Source organism: Parasteatoda tepidariorum, chromosome 2 (assembly GCF_982258835.1).
Source record: "Parasteatoda tepidariorum strain Cologne lab strain chromosome 2, Ptep-v5.0, whole genome shotgun sequence".
NCBI lineage: Eukaryota > Metazoa > Arthropoda > Arachnida > Araneae > Theridiidae > Parasteatoda > Parasteatoda tepidariorum.
Window position 1 is genome coordinate 96,123,169 of NC_141756.1, and position 17,653 is coordinate 96,140,821.

The window sequence follows — 17,653 nt, forward strand, 5'->3', positions numbered from 1 at the left end:
CAGAATAAGTAGAGGAATTAGAATGAATAAATATTTTTATGAATAACATTCAAATTCATTTAACAAACATAAAACGATAAAGCTTCAAAAGTGCAAGAATAAAAGAAAAGATGTTTCAATATTGATACGTCATTTGTTTATATTTCCGAAAAGATACATAGTTTCAAACAAAGGATTACGAAGTTTTAATTTCTTTTTTATCGACTTTAAACTAAAGCAATAAATTGCCAAATAATGCAACCCTTAAGGCGCCAATATGGTGCAAGCAGAAGATTTAGATATGGAGTAGATCTTTTTTAGTAGCAGACGATATCCTCACTAGACAAAGAGTCGCCAGTCGAACGAGCCAATTCGTTCATCTGGTGGTTTAACGAACACATGATTAAACTAGGAAGGGAAGGATTCACCCGCTACAAGGACGTTCAAGGATGACAAGTTCCCTTTTCGAGATTTTCCTTAGAGATTATAACTATTTTTTTTAAGAACCTCCTGTGTTCGAAAGTTTTCACCCCCCATCTATTTTTTCCATAATCATCTGAAGAAAGTTTTTCACCTCGCTACAGTTACGCAATTCTTTTGGTAAGTTTATTCTTTTTTGTTCTTTCTTTTATTTATCGTTTGCTTCATTTCAAAGCTTATTCCTCGATTGCTTTATCGTATTGTATATAAAAAATCGTTCAGTTTAACATCTTTTAAGAATAAAATTCAATTATTATTCTCCTTTTTTTAAAAAAATTTAAAAGCTTTTATATAAAAAAAAAATTTAAACTTGACACGCCTTTTTTTTTTAGCTGATTCATTTTAGCGCACATTCATATAATTTTATTTGCAAATCCAAAACACTGGCAACTTACTTTGAAATAAATTTAATTCTTAAATCTTTATCATTCGGCATTCTAAAGTTGAAGTAAATATAAAAAATAAATTATACCAAAATAAATAAAAAAAATTTTGAAATGAAGTAAATTTAGTAAATATGTTACTTTGTTGTATATAATGTTGATAATTATAAATCTTTGATTGATAGACCGAACAAAATATTTTTTCTTCCAAATTATAACTCGCATTATTCTTTTTAACCTTTTTTTAAATACAATCAAAAAATTTTATCAGGCGTATTGTTTAGTAACGTAAAAAGGAGCTATAAATTTTTTTTTGAAATTCTCAAATAGTGTGATTTTTGTCCGAATCGTTATTTAGTAAGAGCGAAACCAATGTTTTATTTTCCTGATTTAATTGCCATTATAAAATAAATATGCTAAAGCTTTTTCTAATATTTTAAGAAGTTGGAGACAATAGTTTGTTTATTAGACTATTTGTTTATTAGACCAAAACTGTTCTATGTATAAAACAAATCTATACGACAGAAGTAGAAGTGTAAAGACTTGAAATTCCCAGTGAAAAAATTTTTCTGTTACCTACAACTTTAATTTTAAACAATATTCTGCTTTGACATTATATTTAATTATAAATGTTAACAATCTAAATATATTATGGTAGGCAGAACTATTTTGTTTCTTCAAAATAAAGCCGTATAATAAAACTATTATTTTTTTCTTTTTTTTTTTGGAACCTGTCTATATATTACAAAGAAAAAGACTGGTAAATTATTTATTCCACTTTTAGCATTTATCTTGGATAGGCAACACATGCTTATCTCTACTGCCTTTATTTTAATACTAAATTATAGGTTTGGTTCTGATATCGGAACATTGTAATATTTTTAATCTCCCAATTAACAGCTAAATAAATGAAATATTCGCTTAATTTAATCACAAATATTTTACAACTTTTTTCATGAATGTGCTTTTTCCATTATAACAGAAATAAAACTCAACTGGTATACGGTTAAAAGAACGATAGGCTCATATGAGGTAAATATTAGAATGTTTTGCTGCATCACTCATCTAAAATAAAACATGAGTTCATGCAGTCATTCATAAACATAATGAGTGTGATTCATTATTTTAAAGAAAACAAATTGCTCTTATCAGCAACATGGTAAATTAAAACTTACTCCCTCTGTCTTAAATTAGTTGCCACTTTCGAATAATTTTGTACACATTATTGATACAAATTTCGTTTGAATATTTTTAAAGACATTTCAGGGTGCTATGCTATTAATTAAAGTTCCCTCCTTTCTTCCCCCTTAAACCAGTACCGAATTGGTTTAAAAATCCAGGACTCTCATAAGCCACGCCCCATTTTATAAGGATCGCTAGCTAAAGAATCGAGAATTCATTACTGGTGTCTATCTGCTACTAAACTGCATCGGAAGTTATTTGTGACTCCACCTACTTAAAATGTAGCTACGAATTTGGGACAAAATTTTCGACCTAAATATAATAACTAATTTGGTACGGAGGGAGTAATAGTATATCGAAAAATAAAGCACGAATTTAAACTAATATCTCACTAATATTTGAGTGAAATCCTTTTCGTACTTAAATTGGAATACTGTTATTTTGCAAGAATTAGAAGTGTATTAGATTGACCAGCTTTTATTTATTTTCAATTATTTTTTCAAGTTGCTCTTTAAAGTCGATGTATAATCTTATTTTTAAATTTTTTCAACCACACTGATTATATCGTGAGTGAATAAGACATAAGAATGATCCACTATGACGTCATCACAAAGAATTTTTTTTTTCTTTTAAAGTTTTTTATCTTTTTAGGTTTCTAAATAGAGTCTTTTAGTATCACTAAAAAGATTTTAGGAGTTAACACACATTAATCCATAATTTTGTGTCATATACTTGTTTACTTCTGTACATTTTCCATCACTTTTACGGTTATATTTTTAATTGAAAGTTAGTTTTTAGTTCTGGACAAAATTTTCGGCCTCAATATTGCTACTAATTTGGGACGGCTGGTGTATTATTTCAAAATATATATTTTAGTAAGTGTTAAATATGGAGAGCGACATTTTGAAACCAATGAAATGTATTAATAAAAAAATAAAAATAATATTTTTTTCTGATGTCAATATAGAACTTGCCACTTCTTTTTATGTTATCTTGAATTGTGTGAATTTTGTACAATATATTTTACAATCCTGTTAACCACGCTAATGCTTAGTATCCTCGCTTGCTGGCATATTTTCTTCAAAGAAGATAACTTTTAGTTTAATCAATTCATTTATTGATTTATTTTGAAGAATAAAACAGGCATTCTTCATCGTGAAGGATAAATACTCTAATTAATATCTGTAACAGGGTGGCAAAAATTTAAAAACTGCTGAGAAATGTTTTATGAAGGCTTTAAGGAATTTTAAAAGTTATAATTCAATTTTAGGAATTAACATCTGAATTGAATATATATCCTTTAATATCTGAATTGAATATATATCCTTTAACATCTGAATCCTTTACTTTGCAAATATATATTGGCAAATATGACTAAGTAAGTAAAAAAAAAAAAAAAAAAGTGGCGAGATGCCAACTTGCTCCGTTTTACGAAAATATTTTATTTGAAGGCTCTTAGTTTAAGAGGAAAGGTGTTCTGTACTGACTGCTCGTAATATATATTTTCAGAATACTTGACAAAAACGAATTTGAAAAAGTATGCATATTAGCAGATAAATATTTGATGCTATCAAAAAAATTTAAGTTTAAAAAAAATAATAATAATGAATAAAATAAAAAACACTGTTTAAAACAAATGAATTTCTAATGCTAAATAAATAAAAAAAAATAATAAATTATTTTACCACTAATCGAATTTTCAGAATTCCTCGAGAAATTTTATCTTTGAAGTAGGTCAGAAACCCCCAAATTTGGAATAAAAGGTCACTGAAATTTTCGGGAGCGGTTAACTCCACTCTGTTTCCTCTAACAATCAGCCTTCCTTTATAGTGATTCGTTTGATGTTTTTTGTCTTTTTATGCCTGAATTAATTAAAAAAACGAGTTTTTTTAATTATTTCAGGCATAATTAAAAAACGGCATAATTAATTAATTAAATAAACGGCATCATTAATCAGCATGATCAGGCATTATTAATTAATTAAAAAAACGATTTTTTTTTCTTTTTTTACTAAAGTTAAGCTGAAAAGTAAAAAAGTGTCAACAAAATAATATCATTAATTTCATATATATAAGTCAGGGGTCGTCAAGAGCGGCCGATAGATTTATATACATTCAGTCTGTTCCTTTGAAAATAACACCTAAGGCAGAAAGCATATGACCTTAACATATCGCCTCATAAACTGCAACGTATTATTGTCTTTTTCTCACCACTCCCAAAAATGCGGCATTTTTAAAATTTGATTTCTCAGAAACTCTTCGACCGATTTCGCATTTTGTTATGAGCATTAATCTAAGATTTTAGCACAATCCGAAAGCACTTGAACATTATGAAATTTAAGGCTTAATTTTAAATTTGTAATGGACATTTTTAATATTAAAATGGTAGCCTTTAAATTAGGGATGCGCAACCTGCTGCCCAAGGGACACATGCGGCCCGCTGACTGTTGATGTGCGACCCGCGGGAGCTTCTGAACGCAATAAAAATATTTATTTTAATGTGGTTTTTGTTTAAGAATAATAAATTTTCTTTAATTGAAATATTTAATTCAAATTTATATTACTCTATAAAATGCGTATAATTTTTTGCATTTCATTCTGTAAGCTTCTTTTTGGTTAAAATTTATATCCCCCCCCCCGCCAATATTTATATATGATAAATTAATTATTGTGAAAAATGGAAAAAGTTTTTAAAAAAAGTATCAGTTTTTTTTAGTTTTAAATAATTAAAAGTATTTAATTTTCTGAAAATATGTTACTAAGCACTGATAAAAATCTTTAGTGCTTAGAACACTAATGTTTAAACAAAAAATATATTTGCGGCTAACATGACTAAAAATGCATGCGGCCCTTCATTAATGCTGTGAAAGTGGCCCTTCACTCAAAAAAATTGTGCACCCATGCTTTAAATTTAAAAAAAATTTACTAAGTTTAAACTTTTGGAAATAAAGATATTACAACTATGCACATCTTGGTTTAAATGTTACCCGCATAATCGTGCGTGTTAGGTCTTACAATGATATGAACATTTATTTAAAAGAACCGACAAATTCTTACTCACTGTTAACTGATAGCAACTTAAAAACATTTAAATTTAGATAGGACAAATATTTTATAAAATTATTTTGCGGGTCGACATTTATAAAATTAATATCGTATAAATTATTAAATAACTAGTTTCAAAAAAATTTTTTGTCGAGGCACTGTATCGCGGTAAAAAAAGTATGTCGAAAAATAAAGGTTAAAAGTTTGCATTTCGTTTTTTTCTTTTAGGTATTTCATTTTTTAAACTTGCAATTAAGTGTCAAAAATGTTCAGGTGAGTTCCAAGGTGGATTTTGCATTTATTAGTACGCATTCTTTTTTAGACGAAATTTGCATTATCTTTTTGTACCCATATATTCATATCAGGGTATATTTATAATACTATTGATAAAATAACCCTTTTATAGTGTGGCCACTTTTGAAAATTTTAATCTCCTTAACCCTTTCCGGTGCAGTGTTACAAGCCTGGCCTTCAAAAATATTGCTAACTACTAAAAATGTAAGACTACTTGTTTCTAAAGATCAGTCGGATTTTAGCAACGACTATGTGCAAAAGAGCATAGAGTTAAAGTGTGTCTGTTTTCTTGGGCTACGATCGCAGTAGCTAATATGCTGTGCCTGTGTTAATTGTAATTAATATTCCTGTGTTTTGCTGAATCGAAAAGAGTTAAAAAAAATATTTCTACGCTTTTCAGCATACCTGTATGACTGAAAAGTAATGGGATAGTGTTCAGGGAACATGGGTTTGAATGTTCCTGCCGTCGGGTTAACCGTGGGAGGTTTTTGTGGCTTTCCTCTCTACGTTAGGCAAATGCAGGTTAATTCTCTGAAAAATGCAATTTAAAGCATTATTATATGCTTATATCTTTGAATTACTTATTTATGGTAATGGTCAAAATAATTTTGTCCTTAAAGTAGCGGACGAACTCCTTATTAAAAAAAAAAAAAAAGTTGTATAAGAATTATTACATTTTTCATCAATTTTTGTATGAAGTAAGGCTGTTATAACTACCAGGGCTAGTTGATGATTTAAATAATTATATTAATTCTTAAATTGTCAAACATGCTGTTTGAATGTAGAATGAAATCAAAAGCATGGATATTTTATCTCTTAAACATAAATTGAACCGATTTTTTTTTTAAATTTTGATAAGGCGCCGAGGTTATTGCCCATTGCATACTTATCAACGTGACAGTTCTAATTTTTTTTTTAAATAATATTTTAAGTGATTGTGAGATAAGAATTAAGGTAACAGAACTATCAACCCGGAAGTTCCAGCTCTCCAAATCATTTTAAGTGATTGTCAATTAAGTAAACTGGCGGTTTAAAAATTTCGCCAACGTTTACAAACATGCAGTTGCTAATCATTTTTTATACGTATATTTGAATATTGTGATAGTCTAAATTAGTTTAAATGAAAAGTTAAAGGCACAAATTTTACTACTATTTTAAATATTTGATAAGAAATTTCCAGTAAAACTGCTGGTTAAGCAAAATTTGTTTAATTCATCATTTAAAAACTTTATCGCATGATTGATTTGTTTGCATGAACAGTAAATAACGCAATACTTCTTCTTCATCAGCAAAACAACCTTTTGCAGGCCAAGCATTCTCAATTCGCTTCGTAGTTTTCTTCTCATGACGCAAAAAATATCTGACACTAAAGTTTGTTTTTATTATATTTCTCCTGTTTTCGGAGTTAGCATTGGGCTGGATTGTAAAATGCGAATTGAGTACATCGTTCATTTCTTCTAAATTATTTATCACTTGGGCAAGGTAATAAATAAAATAGAAAAAAATACTTCAAACCCAATTCTATCGACACAATTATTTTAAGAATTTCATAACTTATTCTTTTTTTTTCTTTTTTTGTCAATGGTTAATCTTATGACTCCTTGAAATATTTAATCATATTCCTATTCATTTTTTTACATTGAAAAAAAAAATGCCTCCAGAGTTATATAGATATATTTTTTTCAATTCTCAAATTTTTTTATGAAAAAAAAATGGCAACGAGACCGACAAAGAGAGTTGTTCTTTTTCCCATGAATGCGCACGCGCGCAAGAACGCGGAGAGCGGAGACTTAAAGCCAGAGGCGGATGTTGGAATGGTATGCGGAGGTAAATCGCGGAGGAAAAAAAAAAAAGAGATCGTCTTTAACCGGACCACGATGGCCCGTGGACTCCGGAGTAGACGACCTGCCAAGATAAAAACTCCTTTTGTTATTTCATTCTCATAGAAGACGATCGACCCACATATTCATTACCAAGTTCAGGATCGGCGAAGAAAGAGATCAACCCTACATACCTTTCCATCGTTTCCTTAACTATTTTTTTGTTAATTTTACTTACCCCTTTTATTTTAAATTTTTTAAGTGGCCACATTACCTAAAAAATATAAAAAAAATTGGATTATTTTATTTAGCCTCCCTCTTTTTATTTTTCGTTAAATAGAAGTCTCATTATATATAAAGTAAAAAACAAAATATCTCCTATGTTTCTTAATTTCGCATTTTAAATTACTTCTGGAAATTATTATTTCACATTGCCGAAAAATGAAATGGAATATCAGAATTCTTTTTGCTGTCTTTCATTTCAAATTTGAGAGCCGTCACTAAAATTAAATCAAAACATTCGAATTTTTTTAAATTTTTACAGGTGTCATATTATATTTGAATTTTTTTTTTCTTATTCTACTGAGCGTGCTCATTTTATATTTTACATTGCCAGATTATCGGGACATTTTTTTTATTCTGTTCTTCTGTTCTGTTTTTTTATCCCCCCTTTTTTTTTAAAATTTTTTTCATTTTTTTGTTAACTAAAAAAATAAACAAAATATTGTCATTTTTTAATAATTTTTTTATTTAACACATTTTTATTTAATTTTATTTCCACAATATTTTTCTTTACTTATTCGTTTTTCTTTTCTTTTTGATTTTTTTACACTCTCAATGAAATTAAAAATGATTAATTTTATATGATTAGTATAGATCCAAATTGTTTATCAAAATGATAGTTCACCCAAATTGTCAAAACTAATAATTATTGTCACAGAATTTTGCTTTACAAGCATATAACTTTTAAATACATGCTATTAATAAATTGGCTTATAATAAAATAGAATATGAAATTCTTAAAAGTGAAAAACGTTTCAAGGTTTTTATTTGCTTTTCCGGTAAAAAGAGGTGTATATATTCCCAGTAGCCTCAATTTCATATATAAACAAAATAAGAAGCAAGAAAATTGTGACATTTTGCTTCAATTTTTGGGTGAAACAATGATATTTTGACACGCCAATAATTTAACAAATTATACTAGTTCTTAAACTGATCATTGTTTTATATATGATGTTTGATATGACTGATTTATTTTATGTATGAATAAATTGAAATGAAAGTCATGATGGTAGTTAAGACTGATTAATTAGAGATAATAAATAAACAAAAAGGAATTTTGTTTCTACCACTTTTTACATTTTTAGTCGCCTGTGGCTTCCCTGCTTCCTTGCGTCATTTTTTACTATGCTTACTATAGTAAAAACTATTTATTTCTGTTCATGATTTATTATTTATTTTTTCGTTTATTTTTTTTATAGATAATGCTCCCATCTGTATAAGATTAAATATCGGATGGCTGATTCGTGCTGAGGGTGTAGGATAGAACAATAGATGGTGTAGTAGATGATAGATTGTGATCGTGATAGATCGACAGTTATAAACAAATCAGAATTTTTTAAGGCAAATAGCATGCTTCTAAAAGAACAGAATTCGGAAAAACATTTAGCTGATTTAAAGACATCGATTAAACAAATATTCAAAAACAGAGGCATGGCTGCATGTTTCATTAAGAAATGCACAGCCTACTTGGCACTTGATAATTCCACAACTAGTTAAAAGTTCTAAGAGATTGGTAGCCATGATTTTCTACTCCATTCACCATAATCAGCAGACTTGATGTTCTTAGATTTCCCACTATTTCATGATCTACATAGGTTTAAGCAGAACAATTTTTCGCCGAAAGGCTTGAGAGATTCTAATGGCTCTAGACTAGATTCTAAAGCCATTAGAACCTTCTTCATCGGAAGGTTCAGAAGCTTAAAAGTAATATGAGTGTTAAAGTGTCTTGAAAGATAGTGTAAATTTGAGGATGTTTCCTATATAATTTAATAAATGTTATCAAGAATTTAAATATGTTCGATGCTTTAATTTCTTTTAAAAATTTGCATGTACTTTAAGAACAACCCAATATTAAATTGAAGGCAATACACGTTTTGAGGGGCGCAACTGACTGTTGTCTAGCCAAAACTGTCATCGAGTTTAGAATTATTAAGAAAAGCTCAAAATTTATTTTTTCTTCAAATTTAACTATCTAATACTATATTGATAGCACATACGATATGGGATTCACCAGTTAAAGTTTTAATGCTCTAGCTATCCGGAAAGTAGTCGAAAGTTTCATTAACAATGTATTTAGCAATGATTTTTTTTTTTTAAATTTCCGTCATTATTAACTTTATTGCATTTTAATAACTAAAATACTATTAGAATATTAAAACGATTGATGTTATATATTAATAATTAGTTTATTGATATTATTCAATAATTAAATATAAAAGTAGTTTCTTAATTAAAAAAAATTCCTATTTAAATTATCATACTGAATATTTATGAAAATTTAAACCCTTAATATTAAAACCCCTCCCAGAAAAATGTGCTCTGACTGCATTATTAACTGACAGTTATAGTTTTCTTTTTTAATTTTTCTTGTTGACTCATCGGGAAAAAAAATTCAAAATTCAAACCAAAATTTAAATATGATGGTCATTTTAAGTTTTCTTCGAAATTAGAATATACTTTATTGACCACACACGGCATGGGAGGCACTATTGATTGAAATCAAAATGCTGTAATTTTCTTTTTTTTTTTAAATTCTTTTTTGTTGAGTCATTAGGAAAAAATGGCCACAGTCGAATGAACGCAGACATCAATGATGTTCATATTTTAAAAATGACGTGTTTAAATTTGTTCTTAGGCCAATGGCAACGCAAGAATTCTTAACCTACGCTTAACATTCTGTCCGCCGATTAAAAACTCCCCCCCCCCTCTTCCCTCACATTCATTCTCAAATCCGCTCTCATTCTGAACATGAAAGAAGTTTACCGAATTGAAACACAATGGCGCGAATAATTTTTTTTATTATTTTTTTAAAAAAAATAAACAAATAATATTACAATATAATAAATAATAAAAAAGGGGTTCGTAATGTCTGAGCTGAGTAGAAAAAGGTTAGTGAACGGATATGGCCTTGACCCACTTAAGGAATCAGGATGTTTCGCTACAATGACTTCCAGGAACGCATGAAGAGCAGAAGAAACATTATTAAAAAGAAATGAAGTGAAGAACAAAAAAGAGTTAGAGAGAATTTAGAAGGGGAAAAAGGAGGAATAATGAAGAACTTTTCCCTGGCAGTCGATCCAAAATTGGGGTTGCAGGTGCGGTGTTCTACTATGTTGTTTCTTTGATTTGTTCTTTATTTTGTTTTGATTGACGGGTGGTAACTAAAGAATAATAAGTGTTCAGGAAAAAGGAAGAATTGTGATTAACTGATGTAATACCTCTGATGTTTATTATATAATAGGATATTATGGGATTTAGTCTTGACATTTGTTTTGAGTTTAATATTTCAAGTAAGTATAATTCGTTTTTCCTTGTTATTTTGTAGAAAAATATCAGCAATTGATTTTTTTATATTTATTTGCATGCTTTCGAATATTTCTTATTTCAATATTGAAGAATTATTTCTTGTTCATTTTTTTAAATTAATTAACAAAACTAATTTTTTTCTCATTTTTTTTGCTGTGTATTAGTTTTCCTATCGATTTTGTAGAAAAATATCAGTTATTGTTTTTTTTGTTTATTTGCATGCTTTCGAATATTTCTTATTTCAATATTAAAGAATTATTTCTTGTTCATTTTTTAAAAATTAATTAACAAAACTAATTTTTTTCTCTCATTTTTTAGTGTTGTGTATTATTTTCCCTTTCGCCATTTAGTAGAAAAATATCAGCAATTGATTTTTTTATATTTATTTACATGCTTTCGAATATTTCGTATTTCAATATTAAAGAATTATTTGTTGTCGTTTTTTTTTAAAATAATTGTCAAAACTAATTTTTTTCTATAATTTTTTAGTGTTATGTATTATTTTCCCTTTCGCAACTAAAAAGACACATAAGCATGTTAAGTCTTTCTTAAAATATACCTAAGTATGTCGCGGGAATTTGTGTTTGCTTTTAAAGCATTTTTGAAAAATTAGCTAATTACTAACAATTTATTGATATATTTAGAAATAACAAATTATTTTTGTTTGAATCTTATGTTCTGTGGAGGGTTTGATCTAATGTTGTGATAAAAACCCTACTTTCTCCACGGTTGAACTTTTTTTTGTTCTTTCGTGTTGTTTTCCGATAGGTCAAATTTTCTTCAATTTCACTAGATAATTACACAATTAATGACATTTCTTTTTTCCCCCGAAGATTTATAGTTTATTGTACAATTTAATCAGATCAGTTCATTTTAATAGCGTATAAATATGACTTACAAGGAAAACTAGGGAAGTGTGACTCGCCAATTTTGAAATAAACTAGTGGGAGGTATGCCTTATGAGGAATAATTTTAGGGGGCAACATTCGTTTCGGCCCATAGAAGGTCCTATGAGAGATAAAAAATAATTCAATATATGGAAAAATCAGTATTTTATTACTTCAATGCAGACTATTAGTTATTGTAATTATCTCATACTCCAATTAATTTGTAATTAATTGGATAATTAATTACTTTCACGTACTATATAATGCATATTTATTGTTAAAATTGATTTTGAAAATTTTATGTATCTGCAGTTTTTCAGAAAAACTTGTTAGGTTAATTTTAAAAAAAAATTGACATCAAATTTTTTTAACTTTTTTTTTCAAAAAACTTTCCAAATTAATTGGAGTATGTAATTGCAAATCAATTAATTAATTAATAATTTCTGATTAATTTATTAATTAAAAAAATAATTAATTATCCAATTAATTGGATTATGAGACAATTACAATAACTAATAGTCTGCATTGAAGCAATGAAATACCGATTTTTCCATATATTGAATTATTTTTTATCTCTCACAGGACCTTCTATGGGCCGAAACGAATGTTGCCCCCTAAAATTGTTCCTCATAAGGCATGCATCCCACTAGTTTATTTCAAAATTGGCGAGTCACACTAAAAAGTGTAGGTGTGGCATTAAATTCTACTACCATCAGTAGGTGTGGCATTAAATTCTACTACCTTCTTTTTGATTAAATTTAATATTTCTTAGCGTTTTTTGAATTCTTATTTTTATTTGGCGATTACCTTTGCTTATTTAAAGAAGAACTGATTAATTTTCAACATACCTTCATCAGTAGAGGATTTTTATCACTAAAGGGGTAGCCAACGAAATTCAGCAGCCGACAATTCATGTACTTGAAATAAAAAATAAAATACATTAATAAATGAAAATAAATAATAATAACACATAAAAATTATTAAATAAAAATGTCTTAAAGCAGTTATTATGTTTACTTACAGTCAAACCCCGTTATAGTGTACCTTCAAGGGACCGAAATTTGGGTTCACTATAACCGGGAGTTCGCTATATCCGTACTACAAATAATTTTAACTAATTTTTCCGAACTGCTCCCTTTTATTACACATTATTAAAATAAATGACCAATAAAAATAAATACAAAAATTATTAAACAATATGTAGTAACAAAAAACGTGTTAACTTTTATTTTTTATTATTCTTCGTCTTGCGTACGAAAAATTAGGGAGGGAAACTGAGGAAGAATAAGCAAACAAGAAAAAGTGCTTATGGCTGCATTCCCCTCAATAGATGGTTTTAAAAATCAATATATTTTATTGATTTTTAAAACCATCAATTGATTTTTAAAATTATTATTGATTTTTAAAAATCAATATAGAATATGTATTTTATGTAGAAATTTCAAAATGATCAAAAAATGAAGAAAAAAAATCTATTGAAGACAGAAAAAAGTTCATAATAACTAAGGCCCGGATTTTGATGACTTTTGCATTTTTGGGCATTTTTTGTCCTTGACGGCATTTTTTTAGATTTATAAGGCATTTTTCTTTAAAATTTTCGGCGTATTTTGCATTTTAAAGCATTTTTTAAATTTTTTCAAATTTAAATTATTTTGTCATAATTTTTTATTATTACACTGGCTCCCAAACAATGAAGAAAATCTCTGGGATATTAACAGGTGAAGCAACATCTTTTCAAATTGAAGAATAATTGTCAGTAAGTGTGACAGTCTTTTTCAAGTAGGCACCAATAACATCAGTAATGTTGAAAGAAGCTTCTCCAGGTATAAAAATTTACTTTCAGACAAGAAACGCTTGTTTAAATTTCAAAATATCAAAAAAAAATTTAATAATCCAACGTAATTCTGATATTTAGTAATATTATGAGATGGAAGTTGTTATATTCATCAAAGTTTTTATACAAAATGAAAATGTTTTGGAGTCAATATATTTTCCTTTTTTTTTGTTATTTTAGGATATAAAACATATTTTTCAAACTTTAATGAACGTAGAACAAGTATTGCATTGCTTTATATTTTTTGAAATGACTTATAATAATTTTAAAGAGTAAAACATTGTTTCAGTTTAATATTTTTACATTATTTAAGTCATGTCATAAGGCACTTTTAGCGCCATTTTCGCATTTTTAAGGACATTTTTCGCACTTTTTAAGGGCATTTTTTGCACTTTTTAACGGCATTAATTGAGATTTTTTAGGTCATCAAAATCCGGGCTCTAATAATAACCAATTTCCTCTCTTCTTTTGTTTCACTATATCCCCAAAAAATAATATTATATGTGTATAGCAAGGCACGGGAGCGAACATTTCGTTCACTATATCCGGGAGTTCACTATAAACCATGTTCACTATAGCGGGGTTTGACTGTATTTTTATTACGATATTTATTTAAACTGTTAATAAATGAATTCTCAAGTTCTTCTCTGTGTCCTTCATGGCTAAATGAACCCTTTATTTATGGACAGTACTTCAAAATACCACTTTTACATTCTAAAAAAAAAAAAGTGACAGTAAAAATTATTTCTTTATTAATACTTATAAACACGAAGATGGATAAGTGATTAAACTGGCAACAAAGTCATTTCAATCTAATCTTTATACGGCAAGAATAAAATATCCGTTATTATTAAAATCTTTAAACAATTGGGTATAATATGAAAAAAAACACAACTACTTCGATTTAGTAGGAACAACATATGACGCAATGCTAAACGAATGGAATTTAGTTGTTTATTTAGTTATTGTTATTAGTAGTTGTTGTTATTTGTTTTAGTTGTTGTTGTTTATTTAGTTGTATTTAGTTTCAATAACTTTTCTTTATAATGCAATAAAATCTGGCGAGCAGCTATTTAAACGATCGAACACTTCGTTTGTTTATTTGTGGCTTGAAGTTAGGCTCGCAGAAAATGCCGTTCATGGGATAAATTTAGTAGGAACAACACAACCTGTGACGTAGGCTATAGTATACCCAATTGCGACACACTACTTTATCATTTTCAATTAAGTCGCCAATGTGAGCTTACTGAAGTAAATTCAACTGTTGCGAAGGTGTTGCTAATTTTTTTTTTTTTTCATTCTATAGTTTTTGTAATAGAAGAGTGAAAATAGCAAGCAGAGAAAATTATCTGAAACTACGGCAGTGCTGACGTAGGGAGTTTTTTTTTTTTTTTTTTTTTTAAATTGAGAGATATAATATAATAGTCGCTGTATCTCCAGATAAAAATAGTAAAGTTTCATGATAATTCTGATTTTTTTTTCAATGTTTGGATAAAACACGATATTTTGACTACCGAGATGTTTTACTAATTTAGGTAATTATATTTAATTACAAAACTAGTTATAATTTTAAACTAAAGTGGTAATTAAAACATAAAACTATTATCTCTAAATATGCATTCACTTACAATTTTTTACCGTACTTAAAATGCGGTAAATAAAGTACCGTAATTAAAGTACATTTTTTTCGGAAATTTTTATTATGTTACATTTAACAAAAATTAACAGTTTTTAAGAAAAAATAAATCTATGTATGCTTCTAATAGATAATAAAAATCTTAAAAACTTATTATTATTTTTTTTTTACCTAAATGTACTTTTTAACAACAGAATTTGAAAAAATTCAATCATTTTCCATTTGTCTACAAACTGCAATAAATAAATAAATATACAAAAATAGTAAATAAATAAATCGAATAGTAATTTGATGTTTGCAAGAAAGAACAACAACTCAACAATACTTGTCAAAATGTTATTTGTTTCGAATAAGGAAAGTGAATTTCTTAACTGTTACTTTAAATCAATCAAATGATTATAGAAAGTTATTTAATTCTGAGAATAAATTCACGATTTATCGTTCGCCAGGATTTCTCCAAAATTCTTTTTAAAAAATTGTTTAGAAGGCGAAAGTAATAATGCTTACTTTCTCTCTTTTTTATCTTTTAGAATTCGGAGAATTTTGTACTTGTGTTTACTTAAAATGTTTTATGACACCATAAAAAAATCTAAGTTTAGTTTGCTATCTATTGTGCTGTCAAAGACATTATAAATTTATTCTGAAATGATCAATAAAAAAAATATAAAGACCAATTTAAACTTATTTTATGAGGCATTTTCTTTTGAACATTAATAGATTCTTCTTAAAACTAGAAACAACTAAGTGTTCTTAGTTATAAGATTTAACTGTAAATAATTTTTTCTTAAAAGCTTAACTTATAACTACAAAATTCATGTAATTCGCCAATGAGTGTTTTTAATTTAGTTGGTAACTCATAAAATACTTCGAGAGATAAGGGTTAACCCGTTAATACCCCGTACTAATCCTGGGCCGTTGCCCTATAATTAATCTTTTAGTCCTAGTGTTTTGGTTTTACTGGCCTCCCACGGTTAGCCTGACGGCAATGGGACTCTAACTCAAGATCCGTCTACCACTGAGGATATTTCACATCAGCTCTGTGGTTTGGTGCAAGCTGGATGCGGAATTCGTATCGACTGGGATTCGAACCCGGTTCGTCTCATTGGAAGGCGAACGCTCTCTCCCCTGAGCCATCGCAGCTCAAAAGCAGTTATATTTTATTTTATAACCATTGTTGAACAGCAGACCTAATTTTGGGTTAACAACTACCAATGTTCAATTCCGTAGCCTTTTAATTCCCAAACAAGTGAACTACTGGATCAGGTATTGGGAGAAAGTTGTCTTCGTGGAGGACTTTTTTGATGAAACTAATCCGCATTTGCATTGCATGCAGAGGAAAATCTCCCATGGCTAGCCTGACGTCAAGGGGGTCCAAACCAGTGTTCCCGCGGTCCTTGAAAAGTTTTAGTAGTGATAGTAAATTTAGGTTAATGCCAGAAGATATTTCTTATTATAATATACCACTTTATCGCTAAGTGGTTCAGAAGCTGAAATTTGCATGCATATATACATACATTCTTTGGAAAGCAATTTTTTTGTGGTGGTTACACAGAAATTAAAATATCGGTATTTGCTTTATTTTTTATACCACTTTTTAAAATTTTCAATTCCAGCGGGAACCCATGATCCGTCTACCAATGAAGATATTTTGCGTCAACACTGTTCGAGCCGGGTTCGGAATTCGTATCGACCAGCCATTGCTGGGATTCGACCAGCCATTGCTGGGATTCGAACCCGGTTCACGCCATTCGAAGTCGAAGCTCTATCCCCTGAGCCCCCACGGCAAGCAATTTCTCTTATTAAATGCAGTGTTGCCAGAACTTAAGATTAAAAAGTAGCGAATGGGAGCTCCAAAAGTAGCGGATTCGAACATTTTGTAGCCCAAATATACATATATATATATATATATATATATATATATATATATATATATATATATATATATATATATATATATATATATATATATATATATATATATATATATATATATATATATATTAACAAAATTAATATCACATCATAAATAAAGTGTAAAGTTTGCCATGTTTTGGGTGCTCGAATTTATTTGGCTATATTTCTGTAAAACAGCGCCGTTTGCCAGAAAACACTAAAGTTATAATAACATTGGATAGCTCGTTTTTTTCAAGCTTTTTTATGTGTAAAAATCAGTAGGAACTGTCTTCGATATTTTAATGTTGGTGCGGTCTTTGAGCTGCATAAGAATACTAAGAGGTTTCGATCTCAGCTCGCTTCGTTCCCCAACCTCAAGAACCTTAATTACTCGCACATAAAAATGCTCTCACTGGCTAATTTTTTTTAAATAAAAATTATCTCGCGTTTCGAGGAAATTAAAAATAAGACCTAACTAGGACCCAAACTCCAACAAGAAATTCAGAAAAGTTCAACTTCATGGGCCTACATCTGTGTGTATTTCAAAATAAAGGGCAAAAAATCTTTTTTTGATAAGCAAAATAATTTATTTGATCATTGCTGCTCTGAAGTTCGAAACAATACAAAGTACAA

The 17,653-nt window shown here is 28.5% G+C and overlaps 1 long non-coding RNA gene across 1 annotated transcript in view; it reads left to right on the top strand.

The window, feature by feature from the left end:
• Positions 1 to 308: 308 nt before the first annotated feature.
• Positions 309 to 17,653, top strand: part of LOC147815930 (uncharacterized) — a 30,166-nt gene continuing 12,821 nt past the window's right edge. Inside the window, exon 1 of the long non-coding RNA XR_015431460.1 lies at positions 309 to 579. This is a non-coding gene — a long non-coding RNA (uncharacterized LOC147815930). The remainder of the gene's footprint in view (positions 580 to 17,653) is intronic.